Source organism: Penaeus vannamei, chromosome 32, assembly GCF_042767895.1.
Source record: "Penaeus vannamei isolate JL-2024 chromosome 32, ASM4276789v1, whole genome shotgun sequence".
Taxonomy (NCBI): domain Eukaryota; kingdom Metazoa; phylum Arthropoda; class Malacostraca; order Decapoda; family Penaeidae; genus Penaeus; species Penaeus vannamei.
The window spans coordinates 230,001-247,500 of record NC_091580.1 but is presented as its reverse complement, the minus strand read 5'-3'; the positions used below and the strand labels follow the sequence as shown (position 1 = coordinate 247,500).

The following is a 17,500-nucleotide window of genomic DNA, read 5'->3' as shown; positions in this document are numbered from 1 at the left end:
ATCATTATCATTATTACTATCATCATTGTCATTACCGTTATCATTATCATTATTTTGTGGTGTATGCCCGGTCTCTTTCTCTTTCTTCCTCTCTTTCTCTCCATCTCCCTCTCTCCCTCCCTCCTCTCTTTCTCAAACACACACAAACAAACAAATGCACACACACACACACACACACACACACACACACACACACACACACACACACACACACACATACACACACACACACAACAAAACAACAACAAACACACTAACACACACACATAATGGAGATTTTTTTTGTGGTGAACACCCGGTCTTATAAATTCCCCGAGTCGAATTAGCCAGGAATGCAATCCAATAAATTCTTATCCAGCCTTCTTGACCGATAAGTGGGGGGAGGGGGGAGAAGGGGAAGGGGAGGGGGAGAGGGAGAGGGAGAGGGAGAGGGAGAAGGTGAAGGGGAGGGGAGGGAGGAGAGGGAGGGGGGAGGAGGGAGGAGGGAGAGGGAGAGGGAGAGGGAGAGGGAGAAGGTGAAGGTGGAGGGAGGGAGAGAGGGTGGGGTATTTTGTCGGAGGGGGGAGAGGGAGAGGGAGAGAGAGATGGGGAGGGTGTGGGAGAAAAGGGGGGGATAGTAGGATCGGAGGATGAATGGAGAGAAGAGGGATAGAGGGAGAGAAAGAGGGGAGGGAATGGAACAGGAATAAGGGAGAAGAATAAGGATAAAGCAAGGATGGGATAAGAAAGTGGAAAAGGTCGGAGGAAAAAGGAGAGAGAGAGAGTTAAGCTGGGAGGACACCATTTTGAAAGGAAGAGAGAAGGCTAAAAAGAGGGAAAATAAGAGAAGAAATGAAAAGAAAGAAAAAAAACGATAAATAACTTACGCCGGGGAGAAAATTGGAGGAATCCATGAATATTAAACATTCTAAGCTACTCGCAAACATCCAACATAAACCTGATATGACCCACTACCCCCCCCCCTTGCCCCTAAAAAAAATCCGTTGTCTCACTACGCTTGGAAAATACAGGCGAAAGGAAAAGGGCAAACACGACGAGAAGAGTAAGAAGACGAAGAAGGCGAAGAAGTATTAGGAGAAAAAAATAAAGAATGGCAATAAAAGGACGGGGAATGAGAAGAGAGAAATAAAGAAAGAACAACGAGACGAAGAAAAATATAAATAAAGGAAAAAAAGATAAACAAGAGAAATGGAAGGAATAAGATGAAGATAAGAGCTGGAGCCAGTTGACAGGAATGAATAGCAGAACGAGACAAGAAGAAAATCAGAGAGGACGAAGACGAAGAGGAACAGAGAGAGAGGAAAGATAAAGATAAAAAAAAAAAAAGGAACCATCAAAAGGGGAAGAGATCAGGCAAAAAAAATAACCAAGAGCCGTAGTAAATAAAGTAATTACCACAACACGAACGAAAGAGGTCATCATTACCACCACCCCCCCAAAAAAAAAAAAAAAAAGTTAATAAATAAAACCCTAAAAATCAAACGATCGAGCGAGTGGTGGCTCATTTGCGGTCAGCGAACGACGTCTCTCTCGGTAAATGGCTTGTTAAGGATGCGGTTTGCGGGCGGTTGGGTAGTTGGGTGCGGTTGTCGGAGGCAATTCGGCGGTTAGCGGGGTTTTTTTTGGGGTGGAGGTGGTGGTTTTTGAGGGTGGGGGAGGGAGGAGTGGGGGTGGGGGAAGGGGAGAGAAGGGGAGGGAGTGGGGGTTATGGGTGGATGGGGGAGGGGGAGGAAAGGGGAGGGGTTTGGGGGTGATTTTGTGGGTGGGGGAAGGAAGAGGGTGGGGGGTGAAAATTTGTGGAGGGGAGAGGGGGAGAGGTGGGGCTGGTGTGAGGGGGAAGGGCAGGGAAAGGAGAAAGGGGAAAGAAAAGAGGAAGGGAGGGTTAGAGGGAAGGGGAAGAAAGAGAATGAGGGAAGAGGAAGGGGGCGAGAAGAAAAGGGAGAGAAAAATGAGGGAAGGAGAAAAAGGATTGCATGAGAGGAAAGAGGAAAGGGGGAGGAAGGAGAGAGAAGGAAGAAAGGGAATAAGAAGAGAGACAAGACATAAAAAAGACATTAGAAAAAAATAAAAATAAAAATAAAAAAATAAACAAAAACGGGGAGCGGAAATTCAAAATACATCAACCCGACTGCAAAAATAAACAAATAAAAATAACAAAAATAAAAACAATCCAGCAAAAACAAGGAGCGCCGTATGGCAATAGCCACGCTTGCCAAAGGCGCTTCACACAAATAATTTCCCTGTTAAAAATAGTCTTCCGGCATCCCGACAGGTGACAGGTGACGGGTGACAGGTGACATCTCACACCAAGGTTCGCGCACTTAATTATCACGTCGAAGAACACGATAGAGAGAGTGGACAGACGGTGATAGATGGGCAGGCGAGCCAATAGTACTTGTGTATTTATAGGGCGCGTCTCCATCAATCCATCTATTTATCTTCTGAGCGTGTTCCTTGCGCACACGAAGCCAAACATAAATAAACACGAATAGAGACACACACGAGGAAGGAGGGGCTGAGGGCGGGCGGGGGAGAGAGAGGAGAAGGAGAACGAGAGGAGGGAGGGGAGAGGGGAAGGAGGAAGGACGGAAGGGAGCGAGAGAGAGAGGGAAGGAAGGAGAGGGAGATGAAGGTGCGACGAGAGAGAGCGAAAGGAGAGAGAGATGAAGGGAGATGACGAGAGAGAGAGAGAGAGAGAGAGAGAGAGAGAGAGAGAGAGAGAGAGAGAGAGAGAGAGAGAGCGAGAGAGAGAGAGAGAGAGAGAGAGAAGGAAGGAGAAAGAGACAAACAGAGAGAGACAGACAAACAAGAACAGAAACACAGACAAAAACAGACAAACAAACCAAGCCAAGCACGACCCCGCAAAGGGCCCGAAACGGCCTCGCTCTGCCGGGAGAGATAAGGGCTATCGTCCCCAATTAGGGCGACTAACGGGGAGAAATGGCACCGGAACGTCTTAATATCCTCTAAATGACAAAGGAATGCCATGATCCTCGGCACTGGCCCCTTGAGGATGCCCGCGAGGAGGGGGGGGGGTGGAGGAGATAAGGATGAGGTGGGGTGAGGAGGGGGAGACAGAGGGGAGGAGGTGGGGGAGGAAGGGAGACGGGGTGGAGGTGGGGGAAGGGGACAGGGAGGCAGAAGGGAAGCAGGGAGAAGGGAAGGAAGGAAAGAAGGAAGGAAATGGGAGGGGGAGACGAGGGTAGGAGGAAGGGATGAAACGGAAAATAAAGGATGAGAAGGAGGTAGGGGAAGATGGGAGGTGGGGTAAAGGAGGGGAGAAGGGAAAGAGGTGGACGGCAAGGAGGGAGGAAGGATTTCCGGAAGTAAAAGAGGAAGCGGAGATGTAAAAGGGAGAGGAAACAGGGAGGATATAGGATGCAAGAAGGGATGGAGAGGAGGAAATGCAGGAGAGAAAAACGTGGGAAGCAAGACACCAAAAAGGATACAAAAGCGAGACGGGAGAGGAAGTAAGACAAACGATAAACAAAACATCGAAGCCAAATACCATCAATCAAAAAGAAATATAATCAGAGAGATAAAAAAAAAACCCGGCACACACAATCACACAAAAAATAACAAAAAACATCAAATAACTGCAAACACACACACAAAAACGAGGAATAAGAACAAACACGAATAACGCAGAAGGCAGAACAAAACCAAACACAAAATAACCGCAAAGAGAAGAAAATGAACAACCGCACGTATCGGGACTGGCACACATGGGATCATTGCAAAGATATACATAATTCAATTAGTAGTGCATGGAATTTTTATGCGCAATTGCAGACACATGGACGAACACATAAAAAAGTTACAGCGTACCCAAACACTCGTGCACAGATGCAGTAGCAGATACACGTATATACTTACTCTTACACTCACAAGCCTACGTCTGTCCACAACCATCGACCCTCACTCATATACCCATACATACATACATGCATGTGTACATACACACACATACATACACATACCCACCCACCCACATACATACACACAAACACACACGTATTCACCCCCACCCCCCTTAAAACACACAAACAAGTAAATAAACAATAAACACTAAAATAAAAAAAACGTAAACATTAATTCGCAGTCCTGAAATATTTTCGCCATAACAAAAGCAGCCAAATCGGTTTTGCAATCAATTTTGATGATGCGTTTGGAAATCCATGAAAAAGGAGTGATTATGGACCCGCCAATCGCTAAAATAAATGACGGATTAGGTCGTCTCTGCAAAAACATTTCCTCCGCGAACTTTTGGCTAACAAGGCATTGTTTCCGCGAAAATAACAATGTCAGTATTAAAAACTACATTAATAACAATAATGATGACAATAATCCTCACAGTAACAGTATTCAAGATTAATACCATTGTTATAATTATTATCATTATCGTTATTATCATTATTACTATCATCATCATTATTACTGGCAGTCGTGGTAACAATATGAAAATAACATTCCACAAGTTGGTAAAAAAGAGTTGACGATGATGATATAAATAGTAATAGTAACAGTAAAAGTAAATAATTATGGCAACTAATAATAACAGAAGTAGTTGTAGTAATGATAATAATGATCATGATGGTAATAATGACGACGATGATGATAATAATAGTAATAACAACAACAACAGTAATAATAATGACATTAATAGCAATAATAGTCATAGAAAAAGCCCCAGCCGACATGTCTCACAAACTTCAGCTTCTTATCTGACATTTCATCCACTTTACTGCTCCTTAAACAAAATGCACAAACGCAAAACAATCATAAACGACCGCTCATTATCCCCATTTCCGAATGTTTCCCAACGATTCGTGATGCTAATGCTGCCAATTTCATCATAACTCGGACACTTTCTTTAAAGGGCCACTTGTTTCACTAATAACTCGTAATTTTTTTCTCGAAAAGACAGAGTGATTATGCAAAGTGCAATACTATTCAAGGTTATTTTCTTTATTTAGATCTACTTACGAACAAATAGACAGGCAAATTACTGTCAGGGATAATGATGAGAATAATATTGCGATTATGGCGATATTGGGAAACACTGAAGCGGTGATGATGACGAAAATCATTGTAATAATGCTCATAATAACATCAATAATAACTATAATAATAATATCAATAATAACAATAATAATAATAATAATGGTAATAATGATAATGATAACAATAGTAATAATGGTAATAATGATAATGATTACAATAGAAATAATGGTAATAATGATAATGATAACAATAGTAATAATGGTACTGGTAGTAATAAGAGTAATAACAATATTAATAATAATAATAGTAGTGGTAGCAGGAATGATGGGGATAATAATAATAATAATAATAATAATAATAATAATAATAATAATAATAATAATAATAATAATAATAATAATAATAATAATAACAACAATAACAATAATAATAGTAATGATAATAACAATCATAAAATAAAAATAACAATAAAAACAACAATAAAAAAATAACAGTAACAACAATAACAATGACAATAATAATAAAACTCCCATTTGAACAGCAGCAGCAGCACCGCATTCCCGTCACTCGCCCTCGCGCCCGACATGAGCCACCTCTTCCCACGCCCAGGTCCTCTCTGCGCCCGTTTCCTTCTCGAGGCCTGCGGGAGTCTTTTCGGAGTCCGTTCCGCGTCCTCCTTGAGTCCTTCTGTAGTCCCCGAGTATTTCTCGAGTCCTAACGAGTCCGCCCCGAGTCCTCCTTGAGTCCCCGAGTTCCTTAGTCCCTCTCGAGTACTTGTTGAGTCCGCCCCGAGTCCTCCTTGAGTCCCTCTCGAGTTCTTGTTGTTTCCGAGTCCCTTAGTCCCTCTCGAGTACTCGTTGAGTCCGCCCCCAAGTCCTCCTTGAATCCTTGTATAGTCCTTGTTGGGTCCTTCCCGAGTCCTCCTTGAGTCCCTCTCGAGCTCTTGAGTCCCCTAGTCCTTCTCGAGTCCTTGTTGAGTCCTTCTTAGGCGATTGAGTCCCCCATGTTGCCTCGAGGCGTCCGCGGGAAGGTCACGGAGCCCCGCCCGCGAGAGCCTTGGGTGACCTCGCATTCCTGGGGTACTCGCGTGACCTGGTTCCTGCGGTTTTGCTTCTTTGAGTGTGTGGCTTGTTTTGAGACGGCTGCTATCTATTCGTTTTCTCTTATGTTGTTTTTGTTTGGTATTATCTGATTCTTTCTCTCTCTTTCCCTTTCCCTCTCCCTATCCCTCTCTCTCTCCCTATCCCTCTCCTTCTCCTACTCTCTATCTCCCTATCCCTATCCCTCTCTCTCTCGCTATCCCTCTCTCTCCTTCCCTATCCCCTCCACATCTCCTCTCTCTCCCTATCCCTCCTCTCTCCATCCCCCTTCTTCCTCTTTCCCTCCCCCTTCTTCTTCCCTCTCTCTACCCTCTTCCTTTACCTCATTTCCCCTTTCTCGTCGCCCACTCTTTCCCTCCATTACACTAACCCTTCCTTTCCTACTCAACTCGCTGCTAACAATGAATCCATTTAGCGCCCTGTCTGTCTAAGGCTTTGGGAGTCAGGACCGTGTGCGTGCGTGTATGTGTGTGTGTGTGTGTGTGTGTGTGTGTGTGTGTGTGTGTGTGTGTGTGTGTGTGTGTGTGTGTGTGTGTGTGTGTGTGTGTGTGTGTGTGTGTGTGCGTGTGTGCGTGCGTGTGTGTGTGCATGGAGGGAGGATGTATGCGATAAGCAAAGAAAAATGAGCCGGGAAGCAAAAAATGTGTTAAAATAACAAATGCAAACAGATGGAGAGGATCATCAAAGGTCTAGGAGACAAGAGAAAGAAAAAAGAGCTTAAGCTAAAGAGGGAGGAGGAGAGAGGAGGGAGGGAGGAGAAGAGAGAAGAAGAGGAGTAGAGAGAGAGAGAGAGAGAGAGAGAGAGGAGAGAGAGAGAGAGAGAAGAGAGAGAAGAGAGAAAAGGACCAATAGAAACCCCCGATAAAACAAACATCAAACAAACAAACCCCCCCAAAAGACACCCCAATAACCCCTTGGCCCAACCTCCCCTCCCGAGCGTAAGAGCGAGAGGCGAAGAACGAGAGGAAAGCGAGCAAAGCGACAAGAGACAAGAGACAAGAGACAAGAGGCACCCACAGACGGGCACCTGGCATGGCATCTCCAGGGCACTCCATCGGCCCGGGATAAGAGCCCTAATGAGCCGACCATCGCACGCAAGTGGTTCTGAAATACGACTTCGCCGTCTCGGTCGTGTGGTCGTTGACGTGGGGAGGGGGGAAGGGGGGAGAGGGGGTCTTACTCGGCTCTATTATTAGCATTATTCCTCGCCGGGTCGTGACGTGCGGTGCAAAGTCGTTCCCGAGGCCTCGCTGTTCTTGTAGCCTCTTTCTCGCGTCGTGTCGGCGCACTCGGGGTTCTCAAATAAGTCATGGAGAGGATCGACATAATGTGTTTGTCTTGGTATTAGCGGATGCGCCCATGTTCATTGTCCGCCTCCCACGCACGTACACACAAACCCGCCGGGCCTCGTCCCTCCTACGCACACGCACGCGCTCGCACATGCTGCTACACGCACACCCAGGCACAAAAACAAACGCAAAAATATACATAAAAACACACTGAGACACGCATAAGTATACTTGTCCCTGTCTGTCTTGTCTATCTCTCTTCATCTATCCATCTGTCTGTCTTGTCTAACTCTTTTTACCTATCCATCTATCCATCTATCTAATCTATCTATCCGAACGAGGTCCATCTCTTGCCCAGGAAATAAGAGTAAAAAGAGTTAGACAAGACAGACAGGTACAAGTCTGTCTTGTCTAACTCTTTTTATCTATCCATCCATCCATCCATCTATCTAATCTATCTATCCGAACGAGGTCCATCTCTTGCCCAGGAAATAAGAGTAAAAAGAGTTAGACAAGACAGACAGGTACAAGTCTGTCTTGTCTAACTCTTTTTACCTATCCATCCGTCCATCTATCTATCTAATCTATCTATCCGAGCGAGGTCCATCTCTGGCCCAGGAAATAAGAGTAAAAAGAGTTAGACAAAACAGACAGGTACAAGTCTGTCTTGTCTATCCCTTTTTATCTATCCATCCATCCATCTATCTAATCTATCTATCCGAACGAGGTCCATCTCTTGCCCAGGAAATCACACGGAATGCGAGAGCGTCCGGCGTCCCCGCGATGGTGCAGCGGAATCGCTTTGGCCCAAATCTGCGGCCGTCGCATAATGTGCTCCCTCTCTTTCCGGTGCACTGGGATGGCTTCATTATCTTTGGGTGATGAGTATGGTGATGGTGATGATTGTGATGGTGATGATGATTGTGATGGTGGTGATGATGATGATGGTGGTGATGATGATGGTGGTGATGATGATGATGATGATGATTGTGATGATGATGATTGTGATGATGGAGATGATGATGATGATGATGATGATGATGATGATGGTGGTGATGATGATGATGATTGTGATGATGATGGCGGTTGTGATGATGATGATGATGATGATGATGATGATGATGATGATGATGATGATAGTGATGGTGATGATGATGATGATTGTGATGATGATGGTGATGATGATGATGATGATGATGATGATGATGATGACGACGCCGACGATGTTGACGGTGATAGCGATTGTGATGGTGATGATTGTGCCGGTGGCTATGGTGACGATGCCCATTTAGATTACGGTGATGGAGATAGTAGTGACCACAAGGACAACACTGATTTTACTCACGGATAAGCGCAAAGACCATCCCACAACAATGATGCCAAAACTCGCCCAGCAACCACAACAACAACAACAATCACAACAGCAACGGAAAGCGCCCGAAATCCCCCATCACTCAGAGCGCCATCTATGCAAACAACAGCCCCATCATTACCCGTGTTATTATTGTAATCACGATACACACGGCCGTCCTCATGAATAAATAATCACCACGGGGCGGGTTCCTCATTATCACAACTCATGAACTCACCTCACAATATTTCACCGCAAAATGACAAACTCGATTGCATTAGAAACACAATGGGGACGAACGAAAAAAAAAGAAAAAGAAAAAAAAATGTGCAGCGCCATATGTGTCTGTGCGTTTGTTTGTTTGGGCTTCCTGGTGTGTGTGTGTGTGTGTATGTGTAGGTATGTTTATGTAGGTGTGTATTGCACGTGTGCGTGTATGTCTGCGTGTGGGTAAATATATAGAGAAAAAGAAACAGATACACATAAAACATATACCTGCGTGAATGCGTACCTATCTATTTCTGATCATTTGTGTTTGTCTGTGCCGAAGCGACGAGCCGACCTGTCCTGAAATAACCGAAGACTCGCCTCCTGGAGGTCAAGACTGTCCTGCCTCGCTTGGCCTGGGGCACCCTCCCCCCCCTGGCCCCTCTCCCCTCATTCCTTGTCTCCTCCCCCTTGTCCCTCATCTCCTCACCCTGTTATTCCCTTTCTTCCTTCTTACCTCTTCATCCCCCCCACCTGTCTCTCTCTCTCTCTCTCTCTCTCTCTCTCTCTCTCTCTCTCTCTCTCTCTCTCTCTCTCTCTCTCTCTCTCTCTCTCTCTCTCTCTCTCTCTCTCTCTCTCTCTCTTACTGAGCATTCCACGTAACACTCTTTTATTAATAATTTTTCAGTGCTTTCAATTCGACAGGCGAAGGGGAGGGAGAAAAGGGAAGGGAGAGGGTGTGAGAGAAGCAGGGAGGGAGGGAGGGAAAGAAGGAAGTAAGGAGGGAGGGAGGGAGCACAAGGCTATGTACGTATGTGAAGTATCGTGTGTCGTGGAGGCCGTGTGCTGTATACAGTCAGGTTACCATGCGGCCGGGATGGTAGGCAGGGGGGCGGGGGAGAGGGTGTGGGGGGTGAACGACCGCCTCGCCTGCCCGCTGTCCTTAACCCCCCCTCTCTCCCTCTCCCTCTCTCCCTCTCCCCTCTCCTCTCTCTCTCTCTCTCTCTCTCTCTCTCTCTCTCTCTCTCTCCCTCTCCCCTCTCCTCTCTCCCTCTCCCCTCTCCTCTCTCTCTCTCTCTCTCTCTCTCTCTCTCTCTCTCTCTCTCTCTCTCTCTCTCTCTCTCCTCTCCTCCTCTCTCTCCTTCCTCTCTCTCTCTCTCTCTCTCTTTCCACCCCCATCTTCCCTCAACATATCTCTTTTCCCCTCCTTTCCGTTGCCTATGTACGTACATACATACATACATACATACATACATACATACATACACACACACACACACACACACACACACACACACACACACACATACATACATACATACATATATATATATATATATATATATATATATATATATATATATCTTTCTCTCGCACATACACACACACCCTCACGCCCTTCCCCCCCCCCCCACCATCCCAGCATCATCACTATCACCAACTTCCTCTTTAAAAGTGACTTGCATTTGAATATTTTACGGTGTTTCCACGTCCCGTTTTCTTAATCTCTTCTCCCCTTCTACGTTCGTTCTCGCGTTTGTAATCTCCTCTATCCTCTTCTCTCTCCATTTTCATTCGTTTCTTCGTGATTTTCCCTTTTTAACTTTTTTCTTCCGAGTCTTTCATTTGACGGTTCTTGCTTACTCTTTTTTTATTTTCTTTATTTCTTTGCTCGCTCACATGTTGGCCCCATAGATTTTTCTCTTCTCCTCCTCCTCTGTCCCCTTTTCTTCCTTTCCTTCTCCTCAACTCCTCTCCTCTCTTCTCCTCGACCTCCTCCTCCTCATCATCATCATCATAATCATCACCATCACCATTCTTATCATCATTATCATCATCATCATCCCTTCCCTCTCCTCCTCTCCATTCCTCTCCTCTCCTCTTCCTCTTCCTCCTATCTCCTCCTCCTCCTCTCTCCTCTCCTCCTCCTCTTCCTCCTTCTCCTCCTCCTCCTCCTCCTCCTCCTCCTCATCATCATCATCATCATCATTATTATTATCATCCTCATCCCCTCCCCCTTCTCATCCTCCTCTCCATCTCCTTCCCCTCCTCCTCCTCCTCTTCCCTCCTACCGATATTCTTCCCTCTCTGTCCCTCCTTCAACCCTGTTATCTTAATTCTATGACCTTCGGCAGTTTAAAGAACTTGTAAGTCTTGATAGCACAGGGGATAAGAGGAGGAGGAGGAGGAGGAGGAGGAGGGGGAGGAGGGTGATGGTGGAGGAGGAGGAGGAGGGTGATGGTGGAGGAGGAGGAGGAGGAAGGAAGGGTGAGTGGTGGAGTGAGGAGGAATGGGGGAGGAGGGAAGGAAGGAAGGAAGGAAGGAGGAGGAGGAGAAGGAAGACGGGGAGGAGGAGGAGGAATGATGGTGGAGGAGGAGGGAGGGGAGATGAGGGAAGGAAGGGAGGAAGGAGGAGGGAAGGAGGGTGATGGTGGAGGAGGGAGGAGGAGGAGGATGGGGGATGGGAGGGGGATAAGAGGGTGGGAGAAAGATGGAGAGGAGGAGGAGGAGGTGTGAAAAGTGGAGAAATAGGGAGGGAGGAGGAGGGAAGGAGGAGGAGGAGGAGGACGAGAAGGATGGAGAGGAGGAGGAGGACGAGGAAGAGAAGGATGGAGAGGAGGAGGAGGAGGACGAGGAAGGGAAGAGGAGGAGGAGGAGAAAGAGGTGGATGAAGTAGAGAAAGAAGAAGCCCGAGAAGGAGAACGAAAAGAAGGAGGAGGAAGAGGCGAAAGAAAATGGGAAGGAAAAGAAAAAGGAGAATATAAATATGAATAGACAGAGGAGGAAATGAGGACTGAAGGAAATGGGACGAAAGACGAAAGAGAAATGAAGTGGCGACAACACCGAGATGAAAACGCGCATAAACAGAACAAAATAGAAATAGACTTCCTCAAAAAAATATGTATAAATTGATGATGATGATAATAATGTAAAAACTAGGAATAGCGATCGTAAGGCAATGAAACACACAGAGAGCAAAAGGACAAAACAAATAACAACACACAAAATATAAAAAAATGAAAAAGACAACAAGGAGTAGAAAACACCCCCAACGACGTATTAAAATCGACGCAACCAAGCAAATAAACACGACAAAAACACAACACAAAAAATAAAAGCACAAAAAATCGCAAAAAAACAAAAAAAAACTCAAACACAACAAATAAAAAACGCAAAAAACAAGTAAAAAAGTACGGCTGGAGCACACCCAAGCACGACCGCTGCGGCGCCCATTGAAAGACGGGCGTATCTTAAGGACATCAAGACTGTACCCTCCATCCGCTTCCACGCTCCCTCACTGCCCCTCCTTCCCTCCCTCCCCTCTTCTCTTCCCTCCCTCCCCTCTTCTCTTCCCTTCCTCCCCTCTTCTCTTCCCTCCCTCCCCCTCTTCTTTCCCTTCCTCCTTCCCTCCCTCCCCTCTTCTCTTCCCCTTCCTCCTTCCTCCCTCCTCTTCCTTCCTTCCTCCTTCTCACTGCCCCTCCCTTCCTCCTCCTCTTCTTCCTCCCTCCCCTTCTTTCTCTTCTTCCTCTTCCCTTCCCTCCTCCTTCTCTTCGCCTTCCTCCTTCCCTCCCTCCCCTCTTCTCTTCCCTCCCTCCCTCTTCTCCTTTCCCTTCCTCCCCTCTTCTCTTTTCCTTCCTCCTTCCCTCCCTCCCCTCTTCTCTTCCCTTCCTCCTTACCCTCCCTCCTCTTGTCTCTCTCCCTCCCTCTATCTTCTCTTCCTCCCTCCCCTCTACTCTTTCCTTCCTCCTACCCTGCCTCCTCTCTTCCCTTCCCTTCCTCCTTCCCTCCTATTTTTCTCTCCCTCCCTCCCTCTTCTCTTCCCTCCCTCCCATCTTCTCTTCCCTTCCTCCTTCCCTCCCTCCCCCTTTTCTCTTCCCTCCCTCCTTCCCTCCCTCCCCTCTTCTCTTCCCTTCCTCCTTCCCTCCCCTATTTTCTCTCCCTCCCTCCCTCTTCTCTTCCACTCCCTCCCCATCTTCTCTGCCCTTCCTCCTTCCCTCCCCTCCCTCTTCTCTTCCCAGCCACTTCCTCCCCTCCCTCCCTGTACTTCCCTTCTTCCTTCCCTCCTATTTTCTCTCCCTCCCTCCCCTCTTCTCTTCCCTCCCTCCATCTTCTCTTCCCTTCCTCCTTCCCTCCCTCACCTCTTCTCTTCCTTCCTCCCCCTTCCCTCCCTACCCTCTTCTCTTCCCTCCCTCCCCTCTTCTCTTCCCTTCCTCCTTCCTCCCTCCCACTCTTTCTCTTCCCTTCCTCCTTCCCCTCCCTATTTTCTCTTCCTCCTCCCTCCCGCCTTCCCTCCCCTCCTGCCACTTACCTCCCTCCCTCCCTATTTTCTCTTCCCTCTTCCTCATCTTGCTCTAATTTTCTTCCTCTCCCTCCGTCCCCTTCGGCTTCCCTTCTCATTTTCTCTCTCTCTCTCTCCTCACCCCTGCTCTGGTTTTCCTGCTTCTCTCTTGCCTTCCCTCTCTCCATCTCTCACCTACTCTCTTTCCCTCCCGTCTCTCTATCTTCTCTTCCCCTCTCCCCGTCCTCCCTTTCTTCTCCTCCATCTACCCATCGTTCCTTCCTTCCCCTCAACCTTTCCCTCCCTTCCGTATCTTCTCTCATCCTATCAATCCGCTCCCTCTCTTTCCTCCTTCCTCTAATGTATTCTCACCTCTTCCTTCTTCTCTCTCTTCCCTCCATCTATCGCTCTCTTCCTCACTCCCTTTTTCTTAATCTCTATCTCTCTCTCTCTCTCTCTCTCTCTCTCTCTCTCTTCGCCTTCCCCTTTCGAAGGTTCTATTTATCTGTCGTCTTTATTCTGTTCTTTTTTTTTTTTGGTCTTCACTTTTTTCCTGCTTGTTAATGCGCTTCATTTAAGCCTTTGTGTATCACAAGTAAACTCTCTGTTGTTACTTTTCTTAATCTCTCTCTCTCTTTCTTTCAATCTCTCTCTCTTTCTTTCAATCTCTCTTTCTTTCTTTCAATCTCTCTCTCTCTCTCTCTCTCTCTCTCTCTCTCTCTCTCTCTCTCTCTCTCTCTCTCTCTCTCTCTCTCTCTCTCTCTCTCTCTCTTTCTCAATCTCTCTCTCTCTCTCTCTCTCTCTCTCTCTCTCTCTCTCTCTCTCTCTCTCTCTCTCTCTCTCTCTCTCTCTCTCTCTCTTTCAGTCTCTCTATCTCTCTCTCTCTTGTTCTCTCAATACATTTTTCTCCTTACCCCTTCCCTCCCTCCCTCTCCCTTCCTCTATCTCTTATTCTTCCTCTATTTTCCTGCGATCCTCTTTTCCTCATCACATTCTTCTTTCGATCCATCTTTCCCCTCCCTTCTCTCCCCCTTCCACCGCTTATCCAGGTCAAAGGTCACAGCACGTGACACCTCCCGGCCAATTATCCTCTCTCTTAGCTGAAACGACCACAACCTTGACCCTAACCTGCCTTCACCCCCCCCACCCCACACCCACACACCCCCAAACACCCTTTGACACATGTACTGATTCCTCCCTAAAAAATGGCCCTCCCCCACAACGGCTACCCCCACCTCCTTCCCTACCATTAGCTTCACCTGCTACATACCCCCTGATACACAAATCTGGCCTTCTCTCCCCTCTCTCCCAAACCCACCCCCACCCCCATCCCTAATCCCTCCCTCGAAATATATTCCTGACCCCCCCCCGCATCTACCCCAACCCTAATTTCCCCTCGTAATGACATTAACCTCCTTCCCCTAACCGTTACCTGACTTCCCCCAACCCCACCCCATGGCACACACTCACCCCACTCTTCTCCCTCTTCCCTCTCCTCTTGTCAATCACAATCACCCCCTTCGCCTACCAACTCCACCCCCTCTTCTCCCTCACCTCTTCCCCTTTATGCCTCATCCCCTCTCATCTTTCTTTCCTTGTCTCTCCCTTTTACCTCACTCATCAATCAACCGCCCTTCCCACCTCCCCCTCCCCTTCCCTCCCTCATCCTCAACACCCCTTCCCCACCTCCCCTCCTTATCCCACTCCTCATCATCAACACCCCTTCCTACCACCTCCCCCTCCCCCTTCCCCTCCCTCATCATCAACACCCCTTCCCCACCTCCCCCTCCCCTTCCCTCATCATGATCGACACCCCTCCCCTCCTCCCCCTCCCCTTCCCTCCTCGCCCCCATCGACACCCCTTCCCTTCTCCCTTCCCCCAACCCCACTCACCCACCAACACCCCTTCTCCACCTCCCCAACCCCTCCCCCTTCGACAGCCGTAACAGCATGACGTATATGACATGACAGGGTGACACGGGCATCGAACTGTCACTCTCTCACGCTCAAAGGGATGGGGCCGATGACAGCCTGTTGACAGCTCTCTCGCCGGCGGTCGCTTATTAAAGCATTTCTCGTGAAAAGGATTAAACTTGGTTTTGGAGAACGCGTGAGTGTGTGTGTGTGGGGGTGGAGAGAGACAGAGGGAGAGCAGGAAAGTTGGAGGAGAGTGAGCAGAGTTTATGGGCAGTATGTATGTGTGTAGTGTGTGTATGTAGGGTGAGTGAGGGAAGGAGTGAGGGAGGGAGGGGAGGAGAGGAAAGTTAGTGAGAGTGAGTGAGTTTTGTGAGTTTGTGTGTGTGTGTATGTGTGTGTGCGCGCACGTGTGTGTGTGTGTGTGTGTGTGTGTGTGTGTGTGTGTGTGTGTGTGGGTGTGTCTGTGTGTGTGTGTGTGTGTGTGTGTGTGTATGTGTGTGTGTGCGCATCTTCAAAACATGATTCGTGAATGTATGTGTATATAATGGACACAAGTTAAACACGCAAGGACAGTGTGAGTAGAGAGAGAGAAAAAGAGAGAGAGAAGAGAGAAGAGAGAGAGAAGAGAAAGAAAGAGAGAGAGAGAGAGAGAGAGAGAGAGAGAGAGAGGAGAGAGAGAGAGAGAAGAAGAAGAAGAGAAGAAGAAGAGAGAAGAAGAAGAAAGAAGAAGACAGGAAAGAAAAGAAGAGAGAAGAAGAAGAAGAAGAGAGAAGAGAGAAGAGAGAGAGAGAGAGAGAAGAAAGAAGAAAGTAGGAGAAGAAGAAGAAAGAAGAAAATAGAAGATATGAGAGAGAGAAGGCAAAGAAGCCCAAAGCCACGCACACACAGCAAGAAGCAAACAAAAGCAAAGAGAGAGCCAAACGAGGAGCGAAATCCCCCAGAACACCTCACCAAACCAAGGCGACATCACGGCCACGAACGCACCTGCAAAAAGAGAAGAAGGGAATTAAGGCAAGTGATAATAAATCCACGGACTTACGCGACGCAAAATGACTCTGCGATAACGAAAATGTGAACAATGGAGAGTCGATAAACTGAGATAAAACAATAAAGAGACGAGGGAAAGAAAGACAAATTAAGTTATTTTGAATAAAGTGAACGAGGCAGAAGATGATTATAGTAAATGTGATACTGATGAAGAGAATACACAATGCTAGTAAAAATAATGATGATGGTAAGGATAATATCCATGAAAGTAATAATAATAATGGTAATGGCAATAATAATGGTGCTGATAATTATATTATAATGATGATATACTAATGGTATGATAATGACATTAATAATAATAGCAACAACAACAATAATAATGAAATGATAATGATAATAACAATAATAACGATAACAACAACAACAGTAATAATAATAACAACAATAGCTATAATAATAATAATAATAATAATAATAATAATAATAATGACAATAATAATGATGACGAGGATGACAATAATAATAACAATACTATTAATGATAATCATGATATCAATCAAATGCCAATCATCCCACCAACAAACCAGCCTCCCCCCCTCCCCCCTCCCCCTAACCTGCAGTCGAAAGGGCATCGCCGTCGCCAGCCCCCCCTCCCCCCCCCACCGAGCCGCCTGCTTGACCTTAAAGCCTTCCTCGCAAGCACGGTGACCTTTCCTTCCGACGGGAGACCTTCTCGACTCCTGTCTGCCCTCTCCCTCCCTCCTCCCTATCCCCCTATCCCTCACTCCCCTCCTCTTCCCCCCTCTCCTCCTCCTCTTCCTCCTTTCCTCCTTTATCCAGCCCTTCCCTCCCCCCCCACCCCCCGTCCTCTCGCTCGCGCCTGCCGGGTAATGGAGCGATCCTTATCTCTTCCTCGTTAGCATCTTATCTCGGAGGAGGAGGTGGAGGAGGAGGAGGAGGAGGAGGAAGGGAGACGGGGAGGACCAGAAGGAGGATGAATAGTAGGAGGGGGTGGAGATCAGGGAGGAGGATGATATTGTAATGATGATGATGATGATGATGATGATGGATGAGGAGGAGGAGGAAGGGAGACGGGGAGAACTAGGAGGAGGAGGGGGAGGAGGGAGGATGGAGGAGGAGGATATAGGTGAGAACTATGAAGACATGATATGATGAAGGAAGAAGAGGCGGGAGGAGGGAGGAGGCTGAAAGGAAGGAGAGAGAGGAAGAGGAGGAGGAGGATAAAGAGGAAATATAGGTAGAACATGAAGAAAAGGAAGAAGAGGCGGAGGAGGAGGAGGAGGCAGAGTGGAGGGCTCAAACGCTCATTAAATCCTGCTGGGAGAGCGGATGGAAACGGCGA

The 17,500-nt window shown here is 47.1% G+C and overlaps 1 protein-coding gene across 1 annotated transcript in view; it reads right to left on the bottom strand.

Moving 5' to 3' along the window:
* dally (division abnormally delayed protein) overlaps positions 1–17,500 on the bottom strand; it is a 681,356-nt gene that overhangs the window by 435,283 nt on the left and 228,573 nt on the right. The window lies entirely within an intron of this gene.